Source organism: Chiloscyllium plagiosum, chromosome 6, assembly GCF_004010195.1.
Source record: "Chiloscyllium plagiosum isolate BGI_BamShark_2017 chromosome 6, ASM401019v2, whole genome shotgun sequence".
Lineage (NCBI taxonomy): Eukaryota > Metazoa > Chordata > Chondrichthyes > Orectolobiformes > Hemiscylliidae > Chiloscyllium > Chiloscyllium plagiosum.
This window is the reverse complement of record NC_057715.1, coordinates 104,265,171-104,284,385: the sequence shown is the minus strand read 5'-3', so window position 1 is coordinate 104,284,385 and position 19,215 is coordinate 104,265,171. Positions and strand designations below refer to the sequence as shown.

Here is a 19,215-nt window from a genome sequence, read left to right as displayed (position 1 = left end):
TAATATTTAAAATGAATTTCTTGCACCACAAAAGCATGGAAATTGTCAGTTCAGATATATGAAGAGAACGAGACATGGTTCTCTGCAAAAGGACTGCAGCTGCAAATGGTCAGGTGCCATTTTGCAAATGGAGAGTAAAGCCTGGCAAATTTTTCACATAATTATTTCTGCTATTAATTGTTACAAATCAAGTTATTTCATTTTTTTTCTCTTTGATAGTGGTTATTGTTTGCACGTGACACAGCCAAGAAGGCAAACTCTGTCTGGAGAAGGAATTTGCTGGCACAATCACATTCCCTGCTGGTATGTGGGGTTTCATCCTCTCCAGACTGACCAGGGTGGCAGTAGTAGCCTTGCTCCCTGTCAGCTCTCTAAGAGCCGTATTTGAAAACAAAGGGTAACTTTTTTACACAGAGAGTGGTTCGTGTGTGGAACAGGTGCAGTTACAACATTTAAAAGATATTTTGATAGGTACATGATTAGGAAAGGTTTGGAAGGATATTGGCCAAGCGCAGGCAAGTGGGATTAGTTTAGTTTGGGAACATGGTCAGCATGGACTGGTTGGACCAAAGGGTCTGCTTCTGTGCTGTATGACTACGAATCTAAGCTGGTCAGGTCATAATGCATTTCTTAGGAAAGAGTGCAAATGCTTTGCTTAGAGTCCACTGCACAAAACAGTTCATGAAGTGGCCCAAGCTTACAATTTTGCTATGACTAGTGCAGCAAATGGAAAGATTGTAGACCCCCAGCACTTTGATAGTGAAGGTGGTGGGAGGCAAATACAGATTCCTAGCAGAATTAACTTTTATTTTTAACCAATAGAACGAACTTCACATTCTTTCTGGGTCAGCTGTGCAGGGAAATTTATTCTGAAATCTTTAGACAACAAAGTGTAAGGGTTTTCATTTTGTGGCAGTGTCAGAGGGAGAATAGTGCCAAAACAGGTCACTTGGTTCACCAATGCTCACTGTTGCCAGACCAAATTCACCTCCAGGAACTTTTCTGATAATGCAGCATTCTCTCAGTACTGCACTGATGCCGTAAAATAACATACATATACAGGTCGTTCTGCGATAACACACGTTTTATTAACGTCAATTCGCTATAACACGATTGACGAATTGGGGACATGGTTTCAAAAGTGTGTATTGGTTATAACGCAATTCCAACCTCATTAATTTAAATGGTGCTGCTGTTATGCGATTTTCTTAAAACACGGGATTGCTTGAGAATGGAACAACTGCGTTTTAGTAGAACTAATTGCAGGATCTAATTGAAACTTACAAAATCCTGAATGACCTGGACAGAGTTGATATTGTTTCTATTGGAAGGAGAGACTAGGAGCCAAGGGCACAGCTTTGGAGTAAAGGGAAGACTTTTTAGAACGGATATAAGGAGAAACGTCTTCAGCCAGAGAGTGGTGAATCTCTGGAATTCATTGCCACAGAAGGCTGTGGAGGCCAGGTCATTGAGAGTATTTAAGACTGAGATAGGTAGGTTCTTTATTGTCAAAAGGATCAAGGGTTATGAGAAGAAAGTGGCAATAGGGAGTTGAGAAATGTATTAGTCATGATTGAATGGTGCAGCAGACTTGATGGACTGAATGGCCTAACTTCTGTTCTTATGTCTTATGGTCTTACAACTGACTGTACAGGAGTCATTTCCTAAAATGGAATCTTGAGCTTATGTTATTCTGATTCACGAATGTTACCAATTGTTCCAAAGAGTTCTTTGATAAATTGATTGGATCTTCACAGTGCACAAAAAGAAATTAATGATTGATACAATTTGAATTTAACACTGGGCATCAAGAGTATACTCTTGCTATACTAATGCTGGCCTCCAGCGGATCCTGCTTGTGCCAGTTCTGTCTTATATTACAAAAATGACTATCCTTTAAAAATACTGCATTGGCTAGAAGGCACTTTGTTGCAGCCAGTGGTCAAGAAATATGCAATCAAAGTCCAAGTCTTTCCTCCTATTGGTTTGTAAGCTTCAGGAAGACTGCACATTATTAATCGATTGTTCATTTGCTGGTGCCACATGAGTAAAAAGAGCTAGTTAAAAATGTATTCTTGACTTAGTTGGTAGCACACATGCCTCTAAAAACTGTGGGTCAAGTCCCACCCCAGTGAGAAAAGTCTTGTTCGATACTTCAATACAATTCTGCACTGTCAGAGTTGCCATCATTTGGAGAAAACAAACTACAGTCTCACAGGTAGTTGTAAAAAATCTCAAAACACTATATAAAGTACTGAAATTTTCCATAAGGACAGTACATCCATTGTCTCTGTATCCACGTCATTTAATATCCAAGGATGCATCCAAAGGGGAGATGTGTGTGAAGATCACAGGGAGTAGGGTAACTGACAGTTAAATGTTCAAATTTCCTGAGCAATTTCCATGGAGGTTAGCATGTACGAGACCTGGCCACACATGATTGATCCTACGATGTGCGTACAGACTGGATTGTTTGGCCAATCAGCTAATTCTGCTGCAGCTCAGGAACTGTACAAGTGAGAATAGTTTTTTTTGAAACGTGTTTCTAAGCAACCTGCTAAGCGATGTTATTACATATCTCCAGAACAGGTGACACTTGAACCCAACCCTCCTCGCTCAAAGGTAAGGATACTACCACTGTGCCACAAGGGCCCTGAATGAGAACAGATTCTGCATCCGAGCTGATTATTTTCAGTTTACTGCAATTTCACAGTTGCATCATAGAATCATAGAAGTCCTACAGTGTGGAAGCAGGCCATTCAGCCCATTGAGTCCACACCAACCATCTGATGTGTTTCCCACCCAGACACTCCCCCTACCTCCATTCTAACCCTGTAACTGTGCATTTCCCATGGCCAGACCACCTAACCTGCACATCTTTGGACTGTGGGAGGAAACCGGAGTACCTGGAGGAAGCCCATCCAGACACAGGGAGAACATGCAAACTTCACACAGAAGTCTTCCAAACTATAGAGGTGAGCGGGTAATTAATGACTAGGTGTTGCTGGATGGCACCAATGGTATCTCCTTTTGTCCCTTATCAGTTGATTAGGAAGATTGGTAGAATAGTAATTAACATTAAAAACAGATCATGCTAAAGAAACTCAGCGAGTCTGGTCGCATCTGTGGAGAGAAAACTGAAGAAGAGTCACATCAACTCAAAATGATATTTCTCACAGATGCTGTCAAACCTGTTGTGTTTCTCCAGCATTTTCTATTTTTATTTCAGAGTTTCGGCATCCACAGCATGTTGCTTTTATTAGGGTGGTAATTAGAGTTATTACTTGGTTAAGGAAGCAGCTGAATATCTGGTAAATCAATCTTGAACATTATAGTCAAGACATTGTCAATTTTTCTAGCCTTTGCTATGTCCATACACTCATCCTACTGTTAAATGGAGTGAACTGAGCTGGCTGGATAATACCTTTTGTGATGATGGTAGTTTTGGAAGGATCTTGATAGGATTGTTCATTCAATATTTTTTCCACTGCTTGCACTCAGATGGTTGAAGATGAAAATCTTCTTCAAGCCTAATCCTGCTATTTGCCTGGCTATCCACAAGCATTGTAGACTAAATGAGTGACAAGTGGAAGTAGTCATTTTCTTTTTGACTTCCTTTGTACATGGGGTATAGCTTCCGCAGTATAGCTTCCTGTTCAAAACCTTTCCAAAGTGTGTTGTCACATAGTGGAACCTTAAGTTCAACTTTCATTTCAGCGCATCAGGAAAATGCAGGGTGACATCAGACTCTGAGGTGAATAAGGGTGTATTCTCAGGCAATCCAAACAAATATCCTATGAGAATCACATAATGTCAGCTGAATTATCTCAAGTAGGATAATCTCATTCAGTACTTACCTACAAAAGGGTCAAATGAGATCATCAGCAGATGATGGCCAGTAAAATAGGCCTTTTGAGTGGCAAAGTGATGAGTCCAAAATGGATGGACTTAGACCTCCTTAGAAGAAGTTTCTAATATAATCATGAAGTAGAGGTATGCTACACCATTGTCAAATCTTGTCAAATGTAATCAGAGCCAGAGATAGAAACAGCCATGTTGGTTCCACAGTGCATCAGGAAGCTTCACACACAGTGAGCATATAGAGACTCATAATCAATATATCAGTAAATCAATAGCACTAAATGGTTGCCCAACATAAGGTGTTAAGTTCCAAAGTGGTTACCAGACATACCCACCTGTGTGTGAAATTAGATCTAAGATAAGTGGGCACTGCACAGCAATTTGTGAAATTAAATCCGAATTCTGGGACAGATTACTCAGTGCGCCTGAACATAGTCTACACTTCAGTCTCCTCACTATCATTCCAATTGGGCTTTACATGCTGATTAACCAGCCTGGAATTGCTCATTTGAAGCTAAATGACAGCTGAAACAGCTGAATGAAGGTAAGTTATATGGACACTCTACTGCTGTCAGAAAGGTTGATGACAAATACATAAGATTTTACCAGTCAAAACGTCACACAATTCAAGTATTTAAATTTCCAGTCAAATAATATCTGTAAAATACAATCTTGTTTATCTTTCTCCCATTATTGGCTATAATGGATATACATTTGCTCGCTGAGCTTGGAGGTTCATTACCAGACGTTTCGTCACCTTACTAGGTAACATCTTCAGTGGGCCGCATGCAAAGCAATGCTGAAAATTCCTGCTTTCTATTTATATGTTTGGGTTTCTTTGGGTTGGTGATGTCATTTCCTGTGGTGATGTTATTTCCTGTGGTGAAGTCACTTTCCGTTCCTTTTCTCAGGGGGTGGCAGATGGCGTCTAACTCGATGTGTTTGTTGATAGAGTTCCGGTTGGAATGCCATGCTTCTAGGAATTCTCATGTGTGTCATTGTTTGGCTTGTCCTAGGATGGATGTGTTGTCCCAGTCGAAGTGGTGTCCTTCCTCATCCATATGTGAGGATACTAGTGAGAGAGGGTCATGTCTTTTTGTGGCTAGTTGGTGTTCATGTATCTTGGTGGCCAGTTTTCTGCCTGTTTGTCCAATGTAGTGTTTGTTACAATCCTTGCATGGTATTTTGTAAATTAAGTTAGTTCTGCTTATTGTCTGTGTAGGGTCTTTCAAGTTCAATAGCTGCCGTTTTAGTGTGTCGGTGGGTTTGTGGGCTACCAATGATGCCAAAGGGTCTGAGTAGTCTGGCAGTCATTTCCGAGATGTTTTTGATGTAGGGGAGAGTGGCTAGGGTTTCTGGACGTGTTTTGTCTGCTTGTTTGGGTTTGTTGCTGAGAAATTCGTGGACTGTTTTCATTGGGTACCCATTCTTTTATTCATTGGGTACCCAAACAAGCAGACAAAACATGTCCAGAAACCCTAGCCACTCTCCCCTACATCAAAGAAATCTCAGAAATGACTGCCAGACTACTCAGACCCTTGGCATCATGGTAGCCCACAAACCCACCAACATACTAAAACAGCAGCTAATTAACTTGATAGACCCTATACCGACAATAAGCAAAACTAACGTCATTTACAAAATACCGTGCAAAGACTGTAACAAACACTATATTGGACAAACAGACAGAAAACTAACCACCAGGATACATGAACACCAACTAGCCACAAAAAGACATGATCCTCTCTCACTAGTATCCTCTCATATGGATGAGGAAGGACACCACTTCGACTGGGACAACACATCCATCCTAGGACAAGCCAAACAATAACACACACGAGAATTCCTAGAAGCATGGCATTCCAACCGGAACTCTATCAACAAACACATCGAGTTAGACGCCATCTGCCACCCCCTGAGAAAAGGAACGGAAAGTGACTTCACCACAGGAAATAACATCACCACAGGAAATGACATCACCAACCCAAAGAAACCCAAACATATAAATAGAAAGCAGGAATTATCAACATTATTCGCATGAGGCCCACTGAAGATGTTACCTAGTAAGGTGACGAAACGTCTGGTAATGAACCTCCAAGCTCAGCGAGCAAACCTACATCCAAAACCTCAATCTGAGCTACAAATCTTCTCAAAACTCGCTAACTGGCTACAATCCTGGAACTGCTTGCTTTATGCCACTCATGGCTACAAATGCTCATCCAAATGGATTTCCCCTAGGTTAGTTAGGGTCATAGAGTTCTTCTAAATTATAAAATAAAATAAAGAACTGTGGATGCTTGAAGTCTGGGGAAAACCAAACTTGTTCTGTAGAGTAGCAGTTCTGAAGAAGAGTCACTGGACTCAAAGCGTTAACTTTTTGTTTCTCCACAGATGCTGCCAGACCCGCTGAGTTTCTCCAACAACCTCTCTAATTTAAATTGTGTTGGGTAAGCTAAGTGACTTTCATTTTCCTCAAGACGCACCACTCCTTTGGAAGGAGTGTGGTGGGGTTGATGGGGCAGGCTAATCAGAAAATCCTTACCACAAGACATAGCAAAGCTGAGGCCGGACATTCACTTGTTCAAACATTTTAAAGGATTTGGTCTATCCTTTGGTCACTGTGCTCCAACTTCTGTGCAATTTACACTTTAAATCTGCCTATTCTGAGCAGCTTCAATACAGCAGTACTTTCCATGTCCAACGCAGTAAAAGTACTGATTAAGGTGAACATGGTAAGTAGTTTCTTTGATTACCATTCACCCACCAAGCAAATATGACTGTATTCAGCAAATGCTGTCCCTTGACAAAGGATTTATGAAGTCTAGTGAGTAGATGGAATGACTCACTTACTAATTCAATGTAACTCTACCCACCACACTCCTTCCCCATCTTAATCCCACCCATCCTTTCTGCTTCCAGGCTACTCACTCTTTTACTATCTGGAGATAGGTGTAAAAGGGGAGAAATGTCTGAGCCAGTTGATCAGAAGCAGTATCAATTGTAGTGTAACAGCTAAAGTATGTTTGAAGATGGCTGAATTGACCAAGATTGTACTTTTTATAATCCTTTTAAAGGGAAAAGAATTCAGGTGCTTCATCCCAGTGTGGAAGGTGTACAGTCACCTGGCTATTATGCTGGTTGTTCCAATGCAACTTTCCCCAAAAAAGCTTTTCCCTTATGATTTTTCAATGAGGAAAGGTTGGTAACAAAGGCCAAACCTCTCAACAACCAGAAATGATAAACTTCAGTTATGAAGATAGATTGGGAATGCTAGGATTGTTTTCCTTGACAAAATGCTAGGAGAAAATATGATCAAAATTTTCAAATTCATGGGGGGGGGGGGGATCTGAATAGAGTAGATGGGGACAAACTACACCCAATGAAAAGAGGAATGAAAACCAGAGGGCACAGATTTAAAGTGTTTTGGAAAAGAAGCAAATGCGAGATCACAGAATTACAGAATTATTACAGTGCAGTAGGAGGCCTTTTGGCTTATTGTGCCCAGATCCTGCCTTTTCCCTATATCTCTGCACACCATTTCCTTCCAAATATTCATCTAATATCCTCTTGATGCCTCAATTGGAACGGCTGCCATCACATTCCCAGGCAGTGTATTCCATACCCTAACAATTTGCTAAGAAAATGCTTTTTTCTCACATCCCCTTGCTTCGTTTGCACATCACTCTAAATCCATACACACTCATTCTTGTTTCTTTTACAAATAGAAACAATTTCAACTTATTCACTGTTTCCAGCCCACCCACAATTTTGAAAACCTCAATCAAATCTCATCTCAGCTGCCTTCTCTCCAAGGAGAAAAGTCCCAACTTCTTCAATCTATCGTGTGGGCGGCACGGTGGCACAGTGGTTAGCATTGCTGCCTCACAGCGCCAGAGACCCGGGTTCAATTCCTGCCTCAGGCAACTGTCTGTGTGGAGTTTGCCCGTGTCTCTCTCCCCGTGTCTGCGTAGGTTTCCTCCGGGTGCTCCAGTTTCCTCCCACAGTCCAAAAATGTGCAGGTTAGGTGAATTGGCCATGCTGAATTGCCTGTAGTGTTAGGTGAAGGGGTAAATGTAGGAGAATGGGTCTGGGCGGGTTGCTGTTCGGAGGGTCGGTGTGGCCTTGTTAGGCTGAATGGCCTGTTTCCACACTGTGGGTAATCTATCCTGATAGCTGAAGTTTCTCATTCCTGGAACCATTCTAATAAATTGCTTCTGCACTCTCTCTCCAATTCATTCACATTTTTCCAATACTGGTACTCACATTTACACAATCCTTCAGCTGAGGTCTAACAAGCATCTTGTATTAGTTTATCAGCACTGCCTAGTTCTTGGACTCTATACCCCTATTAGTAAAGCCAAGAACACTGCTTGCTTTATTTACTGCTCTCCCCATCTGACCTGACACCTTCAATGGTCTATGCACGGCCAAGTCCCCCTGCTCCTGCACCCCTTTTAGAATTGCGCTTCCCAATTTCCAACCAAGGTACATCACCTCTCACTTGTCTGCATTAAACCTCATCTGCTACCTATCCACCAACTTGTCAATGTTAAGTGAGGAAAATCTGGAATGCACTGTTTGGAAGTGTGATGGAGGCAGGTCCAGTTGAGGCATTCAAGAAGGCAACAGATGATTATCTAAATGGAAATAATGTGCAAGGTTTCAGGGAAACTGCAGAAGATTGGCATCATGTCAAAATGCTCAGAGTGCTGGTGCAGACATGATGGGTTGAGTGGCCTTCTTTTGCACCATAACAATTCTGTTATTCATAGAGGAACACAGGAAGTCAGAATTACATCTATGTATTATTTAAAACTTAAATGATATAGACTCTGGCTGCTAGACCATTTTCTAGGACAGAAAATATTAAGACTGGCCCCACACAAAATAATTAAATACCCCAAAAGATTGTAGAGCAATAAAAGTTTTGGCCAGTGGCACTTATTAGTGGCAACTTTTGCACGTATCAAATCTGCTCACTTTGTGCTAAATGATAACTATTAAGCTATGTATCTTACAAATGGAAACATTGTATTCCGTGAAATTGCCCAGCAGAATGCATCATTATGATTTATAGTTCTCATTTTGAGTTTGGAACCTATACTTTAATATAAGCTTTTATTGACATTAACAACACAACAAAAATAAATATAGAAACTGTTAAAATCTATCGAAGCAGGAAAATCTTTAAGTATGTCATCCACCTTTGAGTTATAAAGTATATCAGAGGGCCAATTGCTGATCATAGGGAAAATGGACCCCAAGATTGAAGGATGTTGCTGGAGTGAGGAACTGGCCTTATTCAATTTGGCAAAGTCACCTTACCTAAATAATGTAATATGCCTTTTGCGTGTTTTCAACATGTAACGAAAGACCACAGCAATAGGTGGGTGAAGGAGAATGCAGCCATTTCTGAAAGACCTCCTGATTTCTCACCTTTAAGAAAATATTGCAATTTGTCTACCTCAAAACCAAAGTTGAATACACATATTCCATGGTTTTTCCCATTTGTTTAGTCCCTTTGTAATCTTTTATGAAACATACGAACTACGACCATTAGACCTTTCAAGCCAGTTTCATCATTCATTAAGATCATGGCTGATCTGCTTTTATCATCAACTCTAAATTACTGCATAATATTGATAGAGTCATAAAGATATACAGCATGGAAACATATCCTTCGGTCCAATCATCCATACCGACCAAGTATCCTAAATAAATTTGCCAGAAGTTGGCCCATATTCCTCTAAACCCTTCCTATTCATATACCCATCCAGATGCCTTTTAAATGTCATACCAGCCTCCACCACTTCTGCTGACAGCTCTTTCTATACATGCACCACCCTCTGCATGAAAAGTCACCTTATCTAAATAATTGTAATATCCTTTTTGTGTGTTTTCAACATATAAGGAAAGTCCACAGTGATAGGTGGGGGGAGGAGGACGCGGTCATTTCTGGAAGACTTCCTGATTTCTCACCATTAAGAAAATATTGCAATTTGTCTGTCTCAAAACCAAAACCTAAACCACAGCCCCTCAGGTCCCTTTTAAAGCTTTCCCCCTCTCACCTTAAATATATACCCTCTAATTTTGGACTCCATATTCTGGGAAAAAGACCTGGTGTGCAGTTTTGGTCTCCTTTTCTGAAGGATGCTCTTGCTCTCAAGGAAGTACAACTGAAGGTTTCCCAGGCTGATTCCGGGGATGGCAGGACTGACGTACGAGGGAAGACTGACTAGGTTAGGATTGCTTTCCCTGGAGTTCAGACAAATGAGGGGGGAATCTCATAGAGACTTATAAAATACTAACAGGCCAGTTAGGGTAGATGTTGGGAGGATGTCCCCGATGGTGGGTACATCCAGAACCAGGCGTCACAGTCTGAGGATTTGGGGTAAACCAAATAGGACGGAGATGAGGAGACATTTCTTCACCCAAAGAGTGGTGAGCCAGTGGAATTCATTACCACAGCAAGTAGTTGATGCCAAAATATTGGATGTATTCGAGAGGCGACTAGATATAGTAATTGGGATGAATGTAATCAAAGGTTATGGGAGAAAGCAGGATTAGGCTATTGAGTTGGATGATCAATCATGATTGTGACGAATGGCCGAGCAGGCTCAAAGGGCCAAATGGCCTCCTCATGCACTTATCTTCTATGTTTATAGTTACCCTATCTGTGCCACTCATGGTTTTATTGCCCCAACAATCTTTCACCCGTAAGGTAATCAAGAATCTCTCTACCTCTGCTTTAAAATATTTAACAATTCTGTATCCGCTATCTCTTGAAAAAGTGAATTCCAAAGACTCACAACCTTCTGAGAGGATTCTTTTTCCCTCTTTCCTATCTTAAATGGGCAACACTTCATTTCTAATCTATGGCCTCTAGTTCCAAACTCGCCGACAAAAGGAAACATCCTTTCCATATCAAACTGGTCAACCTCCCACTGCCATCTACATAACATGGCCCTTATTGAAGTAGTGCCTGCAAATATATAGATAGAACATAGAACATAGAACAGTACAGCACAGAACAGGCCCTTCAGCCCACGATGTTGTGCCAACCATTGATCCTCATGTAAGGTAAACCTAATGTATGAACCCTCAAATTTCTGTGACCATATGCATGTCCAGCAGTCTCTTAAATATCCCCAATGACCTTGCTTCCACAACTGCTGCTGGCAACGCATTCTATGCTCTCACAACTCTTTGCGTAAAGAACCCGCCTCTGACATCCCCTCTATACTTTCCTCCAACCAGCTTAAAACTATGACTCCTCGTGTTAACAATTTCTGCCCTGAGAAAAAGTCTCTGGTTATTAACTCTATCTATGCCTCTCATTATCTTGTACACCTCAATTAGGTCCCCTCTCTTCCTTCTTTTCTCCAATGAACAAAGTCCAAGCTCAGTCAACCTCTCTTCGTAAGATAAGCCCTCCATTCCAGGCAGCATCCTGGTAAACCTCCTCTGAACCCTCTCCAAAGCATCCACATCTTTCCTACAATAGGGCGACCAGAACTGGACACAGTATTCCAAGTGCGGTCTAACCAAAGTTTTATAGAGCTGCAACAAGATCTCACGGCTTTTAAACTCAATCCCCCTGATAATGAAAGCCAAATCACCATATGCTTTCTTACCAACCCTGTCCACTTGGGTGGCAATTTTAAGGGATCTATGTACCTGCACACCAAGATCCCACTGTTCCTCCACACTGCCAAGAATCCTGTCTTTAATCCTGTACTCAACTTTCCAGTTCGACCTTCCAAAATGCATCACTTCGCATTTATCCAGGTTGAACTCCATCTGCCACCTCTCAGCCAATCTTTGCATCCTGTCAGTGTCATGCTGCAGCCTACAACAGTCCTCTATACTGTCAATGACATCTCCAATCTTGGTGTCGTCTGCAAACTTGCTAATCCATCCTTCAATCTCCTCATCCAAGTCATTAATAAAAATTACAAAGAGTAGAAGCCCAAGAACAGAGCCCTGTGGAACACCACTCACCACTGACTTCCAGGCAAAATATTTTCCTTCCACTATCACTCGCTGTCTTCTGTCGACCAGCCAATCCTGTATCCAGACAGCTAAGTTTCCCTGTATCCCATTCCTCCTGATCTTCTGAACGAGCCTACCATGGGGAACCTTATCATATGCCTTGCTGAAGTCTATATACACCACTTCCACCACTCGACCCTCATAAAATTGTCCAGTAACATCCTCAAAGAACTCAATAAGATTTGTGAGGCATGACCTGCCTCTCACAAAGCCATGCTGACTGCATTTAATCAAGCCATGCTCTTCCGAGATGGTCATAAATCCTATCCCTCAGAATCCTTTCTAACACCTTGCAGACGACAGACGTGAGCCAACTCTCTCTGCCTTCGTCTGATTCATATATGGTGAAAGAGGATTGGTTAGCTCAGTCCATTGAATGCTTAGTCCTGCCTCTCACAAAGCCATGCTGACTGCATTTAATCAAGCCATGCTCTTCCGAGATGGTCATAAATCCTATCCCTCAGAATCCTTTCTAACGCCTTGCAGATGACAGACGTGAGCCAACTCTCTCTGCCTTCGTCTGATTCATATATGGCGAAAGAGGATTGGTTAGCTCAGTCCATTGAATGCTTAGTTTGTGATGCAAAGTGATACCATCAGTGTGAGTTCAACTTCCGCACTGGCTCTCCTTCTTGACCTCTTCCCTCACCTGAGGCATAGTGTACCAAATCACCACTATTTGTCTCTCTGGGAATGTAGTTCTATGGCCTGGTAAGACTATGGCAAAAAGCTGAGGTCCCGATATAGCTGCCTGAAAAAAAATACAAGATACTATAAGCAAGGGGCAATCTGGAGGGCGGGGGGGAGAAGGATGTTGAAGATGAGGGAGATCCATTCTTTAAATGCAGGGCCAGGACGAATGCCCTGGACTTAAAAACACAGGCCTTGCCAAATAGCAAGGTTTGGCATTCCTGAATGCATATGGCCGGGAAAACCAAATTTGAAGGACAAAGGGCATGGGCAAACACAACAACTTAATTTGCTTTCCCAATACTATAGAGCTGAGTATTTCCAGCATGTACTGCCTGCCCAAAATGGAGGCTGGCGAACACCCAAAAAGGTGCTGCTCTATGCACACAGATGTGTTATGGTCTTCAGAATCTATTCAGCCTGACTGCTCACCAGTTCCATCACTTCTCTTTCATAATCCTCATAACTTGATTATAGTAGAGAGTGTGATGCTGGAAAAGCACAGCAGGTCAGGCAGCATCTGAGGAGCAGGAAAATGGACTTTTCAGGCAAAAGACATTCCTGATGAATCTCCAGCATGCAGTCCTCGCTTTTGCAGTTCTCCAGATGCTTTCCGGTTTTTTTGCTCTAATTCTCTGATAGTATAGTCAGCCATTCCCGAATTCAGCGGCCATAAATAAAATAGTCACTTATAAATCCTGTAGGGAATTTGGCCCGTAACTGATTGTAATGTTTAATTTGCTACCATCATGGATAAGTTGTACAGTAGAAGGAAGAAACCATTTCACCCATTTTCGTTGATTCTCTACAGAAAAGAGCCCCATTCTACCTTTCTCTGTATCTTATATTTCAATGAATTGGGATTTCACCCAAAATGCAAAAAGGGCTATTTCTGAGAAAGTATTTGCCAAAATGCCAATTCAACTATAGTACAATAATAATGTTTTACCAAAGATAAAAGTTGTCATAGTTTGTTCATAAAAGTATCCATCATGAATAGTTTGTATGTATTAGAGATCGATTTCTAGAACTCACTGAAAGACAGTGCATCTTCAAAGAAAAAATACCAGTTGGTACTTGATTTTCTTTGAGACACTGAAGATGAGTCACAACCTTCATATTAATCTTCCATTCTTTTTTCTGATTTTGACTGGTCTGCTGTGTGATTCAGACTTTTCTCCTTTTATTTCACAGTCCCAGCATTTCTAAGATTTCGTTTGTCCTTTTCTAGCTTTCTTAATTCATCTTCTTTTGTTTTTGAGAATAGATCTGTATCCCCAGTACTATTTCGTCTCTTGCCAGCCTGTTTGACCACGTTTGAAACAATAGGCCAGAAATATTTTATAGTCTCTTTGATCTGAAGTATTCTCTTTGTTTTTCTCTGCTCGGATGCTGCCAGGTCTGCTGACTATTTTCAGCACTTTTTATCTTTATTTTAGGCTTTAGAATATTTGGTCTACGTGCAGCTAACACTAAGACAATTTTACGCACTTTCCTGTAACTTCTGACCTGTCTGTGTAACAAAAGATTTGATTGAAATAGAAAAATAGATCAAATAACAATTTATCCCCCACATATTGGTAAAATTTTTGGAAGTCAATATTATTTAAATAAAATTTCACTTGTTCAGTCAAGCTGTGGAACTGGTCATTGTATTTTGTTTTATGCTGTCAGATTTTGTGTTGAAGATAGCAGGGATATTATCTGGACATTTTATTCATTTTCTCAGTCATTCCCTCCATGCACAGCAATATTTTTTTCCTGATTCGCTGTTTCCGAGCAGGCTGCACTTTTTATTTCATCCATTCCTGGGATGCGGGTGTCACTAAAAAAGCCTAATTGATCTTGCGAAGGCAGTGGTGAGCTGCCTTTTTAACCACTGCAGTATTTTTGGTGTAGGTACACCCCCCAGTACTATTAGGAAGGGTACACAATTTGACATTCAGCAAAATGTCTACAGTATTTCAAAACCATTGAATTCAAATTATTGAACTGATCTAATTGTTTGAAATAACCTGTATTCGTATAGTAAAAGCAAAATACTGCAGATGCTGGAAATCTGAAATAAAAATAGAAAAGTGCTGGGAAAACTCATTGGGACTGGCAGCATCTGTGGAGAAAGAAACAGAGTCAATGCTTCGACTTCTTGAGCTTTCAGATGAAGGCATACTAGACTTGAAACATAAAGTTTGTTTCTCTCTCCACAGATGCTGCCATACTTACTGAGTTTCTCTAGCATTTTCTATTTGCATTTATACATGCCTTTCACAACCTCTGACTGTCTCAATACACTTTGAAAGGCTTCCCTGATCTTCTTTGGGACGATGTCTTGTGATCTCACATGTGCCTGGGAGGCCAGAAGGGGTGTATGCGTAAATTTTCATCCAAAAGGTGACACCTACAACCAACCTGCTTTCCCTCAGAACAACCTGCATCCCCTTAACTCAAGTGATGAGACTGTTGGCAACATCTTGCTGCGTTGGTGCAAGTCGTTCTGTCATAACACGAGTTTCGTTAACATGAATTCGCTATAACACGATTGACGAATTAGGGACAATGTTTCTAAAGCACAACGTTTTAAATTATGCATTGGTTATAATGCAATTCCTGCCTCATTAGTTTAAATGGTGATGCTATTACAAGGTTTTCTTATAACACAGGATTGAACAAGAATGGAACTACCGCACTATAGTAGATTGGACTGTATTTAGAACAAGATAACCTGGCAAAGTCGAGGCACTTGCTACAACAGAAAGCTGAACAGAACAAAGAAACAATTATGTAGATATATTGAAGATCAGCAATTTGCCATTCTCGATGTTCATAAATTCATAGAGGTTCTTTGGCCCATCAAGTCTGTATTGCCAAAGCCACACTAAATCTACACTAGTCCCACTTTCTAGAACTCTGAGGGTGGCTCAGTGGTTAGCACTTGTACTTCACAGCACCAGGAAGCTGCATTCAATTCCAGTCTCAGGTTTGCACATTCTGTGTGGGTTTGAAACCAAAAGAGAAAATGCTGGAAACTCTCAGCAGGTCTGGAAGCATCTGTTAGGAGAGAAAAGAGCTGACGTTTCGAGTCTAACTGACCCTTTGTCAAAGCTCTGTGTGGGTGTGTTCTGGTTTCCTCCCACATTCCAAGTTGTGTGCAGTTTAGGTGGATTGGCCATGGGAATTACAGGGATAGGATTGTGTGGTGTGTCTGGGTGGGATGCTCTCTGGAGAGTCACTGTGGACTTACTGGGCTGAATGGCCTGTTTACAAGCTGTAATTACTCTATGATCTGCCCATAGTGTTGCACATTACATTTCAAGTGCTCACCCAAGTTCTTTTTAAAGGCCTCCTGGGCAGTGCATTCCATACCCCCCCCCCCCCCCCCAACAATCCTCTGTGTGAAAAAAGTTTTCCTCAAGTTCTCTCTAAACAGTTTTCATCTTAAAATGATGCCCCTGTTGGTGTTGATGCTTCAACTAAGGGGAGCAGCTACTTTCTATCCACCCTGTCAGGTTCCCCTCTGCAAATTTCTCTGCCCCAAAGAAAAAACAACCCGAGCTTATCCAGCCTCTTTTCGTAGTGAAAGTGCTCCATTCCAGGCCACATCCGGGTGAATCACCCTCGCATACTTTCCAATGCAACCACATCCTTTCTATCGTTCAGAGACCAGAACTCTTTGTGAGGCAAGTCTACAATACCAAGCCCCAAAAGTAACTAGACTGTAGCAGTGGGTGACAACTGGGAACCAAAATTGGCTACTTCCCTGATCCTTCAACTCAACCAAACTTCTCCAACCCACCGCCAGCTCTCGTTGGCTAAAAGGCATTGGCTACTCATTGTTGTGTAATAGCAGGCCGCCTGCTGATTGCTCCGCATCCCTGTCAATCACACCAGCAGGTTCGGTTTTCCATCCCCACTCCCGGCCTGACTGCGCTGTGTCCGGATCGATCTGTTTGACAAAGGAGCAGGAGCGCGGCCTTACATGTGCAACCCATTCCCACCCACCCCCCCCCACACACAAACACAAGGTGCATGAGAAAGGCAAGTTGTGCCATTAGAATAAATGCAATGTTGTCCAGGGGTGACGTTATTGCAATCGAGTCAACGTAACACAAAATAAGACGAATTTCTACCGTTTAGCAATGCCTCTCCGGTATTCCAATGCCCAGTTCCTTCTCTCTTCCTGCTACTGCCGACGAATGGACTGTTACTGCCATCTGCTGGTCTTGCAATCAGCCAAGAAAAGCATATTCGAAATACATTTCCGCAGTTGTGTCGCCCTCTGTTGTTGTAAAAGTTCATCATCGAATTCTAGGGTTGCCAGTCCGAGAGAGTTTGTGCATTTTTTATAAACCAAAATTCCATTCGGTAGCGCAGTACATTTTCTGTAGAAGTTAGAATTTGCTGGAGATCTGAAGCAAACAAAACAGAAATTGCTGGAGAAACTCAGCAGATCTGGCAGCATCTGTGAGAAAACTTGACTTCCTCATCAAAGCTACCGATATCTGTTTATAATTGTACAGTGGTTTTCAGAGTCTCCAGTCATCTCAGAACGCTTCTGCTCTAAACGTCCACTCTCCTGCTCCAGATGCTGCCTGACCTGCTGTGCTTTTCCAGCACCACATCTCCAGCATCTGCAGTCCTCACTTTATCCTCAGAATATTTTAGAGCCAAGCTGACCGGGCCAACAATTGTCATCCATTTGTAGTTGCCCTTTTAAACCGCAGTCCATTTGGTGTAGGTAGATCCACAATGCCACGAAAGAGGAGTTCTATGATTTTGACCCAGCAACACTGAAAAATGGTGAGATATTTCCAAGCCAGGATGGTGAGTGGCATGGAGAAGAACTTGAAGATAATGATGCTCTCAATTGATAGTAGATAAAGGATGGTAGAGTTTTGGTGATCACCAAATATATACTGACAGTAACTATGAATGTGATTTGATTGGATATTATAATCAGATGTACAAGTTTAAATATAATTGGATGAAGGTCATGTATACTAACTTGGAATGGAAGGTAGAATGAATATTTCAGATAGATGTGTGTAAATGTGCAACCTTTTTATTGAAAAACTGTTATTTGTAAAAATGGTAACTGGTCAAAAATTGTTTGATGAGTTTACCTCCCATGTACACATGGATGCATGAGTACATGCTTGGACAAATAAGCCTATGTTTGATTTGATCTTTAAGGTATCAATGAGTTGATTCTTTACCCCGTTCACATGCATTTCAGCCAGGCCATGAGTTTGCAGATTGTGTTGGCGTACAATTCTGATGGTCCCTGGTGCCTCATGGATGCCCAGTCTTGAGTTGCTAAATCTGTTCTAAATCTATCCCATTTTACACATTGTATTGTTTGGCACTATCAAGTATTCTGAATGTGAAGCCAGGACTTCACTCCATTTGGACTGTGCTGTCATGGATAGATACATCTGCAACAGGCAGATCGGGGAGGATGAAGTCATATGTTTTTTCCCTCTCGTTATTTCCCTCACCACATACCATATAGTTAGAAATGGTGCACGTGAGAGGAAAAGGCAGTAGACTGGCACTAGGTAATTGAACTGGCGTACGAACAATGAACTAGGTGACCTCCTTATGTGTCATGTAGGGCAGCTGCTTGACACATCTATAGGAGAAAGTGAAGTCTGCAGATGCTGGAGATCAAAGTTGAAACTTTATTGCTGGAACAGCACAGCAGGTCAGGCAGCATCCAGGGAACAGGAGATTCGACGTTTCGGGCACAGGCCCTTCCTGAAGAAGGGCCTGTGCCCGAAACGTCGAATCTCCTGTTCCCTGGATGCTGCCTGACCTGCTGTGCTGTTCCAGCAATAAAGTTTCAACATCTATAGGGTAGCTTTTCCAATTTTGGCACTTGTCTCTAGCTGTTGATAAGGAGAACTTTGCAGGCTCGACAACACTGAGCTGCTGTTGTCATTCCCAGTGCTGAGTCAATGCAGGAGACCCAGCTGGTTTCATTCCTTTTTTTAAAAAAATGCTTTTTAATTGTTTCTTGTAACTGAACGGCTTGCTAGGTTATTTCAGGGGCCATTTAACAGTTGGCCACATTGCTGTGGTTCTGGAGTCATATGCAGGCCAGACTGGGCAGGAACAGTAGATTTCCTTCCTGAAATCACATTACTGAACCAGAATTCTTTTTTATGACAATCACCATGAGTCCTCATTTAAGAATTCACAGGATGCACATCATATATAATTTTTGTTTCATGATATTCTCTATCTACCTAATTAATCAAAAAAACTTATTTTTTAATTCCCCTATCCTTTTCCCTGTTGGGATGTACCCAGCATATACTTGAAAGATCACCTCTGCAAAGATTGTTCAGTTAGAAACAAAAACAGAAGTTGCTGGAAAAAGCCAACAGGTCTGGCAGTATCTGTGAAGAGAAATCAAAGTTAACATTTTGGGTCCAATGACCAGAAACATTAACTTCTGTTTTTGTTTCTGATTTACAGCATCTGCAGCTCTTTCAGTTTTTATTGTTCTGGGAGGGTTTAGCCTGGTCAGTCCTCAGATCCATTTTGCCTTATCTCAATTCCTTTCTTCACAATACATATTGCCCACAATCACTGTGAACGAACCAGGTTGAA

The 19,215-nt window shown here is 41.6% G+C and overlaps 1 protein-coding gene across 2 annotated transcripts in view; it reads right to left on the bottom strand.

Annotated features, from left to right (window-relative positions):
* The window catches only part of si:ch211-269e2.1 (cohesin subunit SA-2), a 142,089-nt gene extending 125,196 nt beyond the window's left edge, over positions 1–16,893 (bottom strand). For both annotated transcript variants that reach the window (XM_043692329.1, XM_043692332.1), the window contains exon 1: positions 16,731–16,893. The gene's annotated coding sequence lies outside the window, so the exon portion shown is untranslated. The remainder of the gene's footprint in view (positions 1–16,730) is intronic.
* Between the last annotated feature and the right edge of the window lie 2,322 nt (positions 16,894–19,215).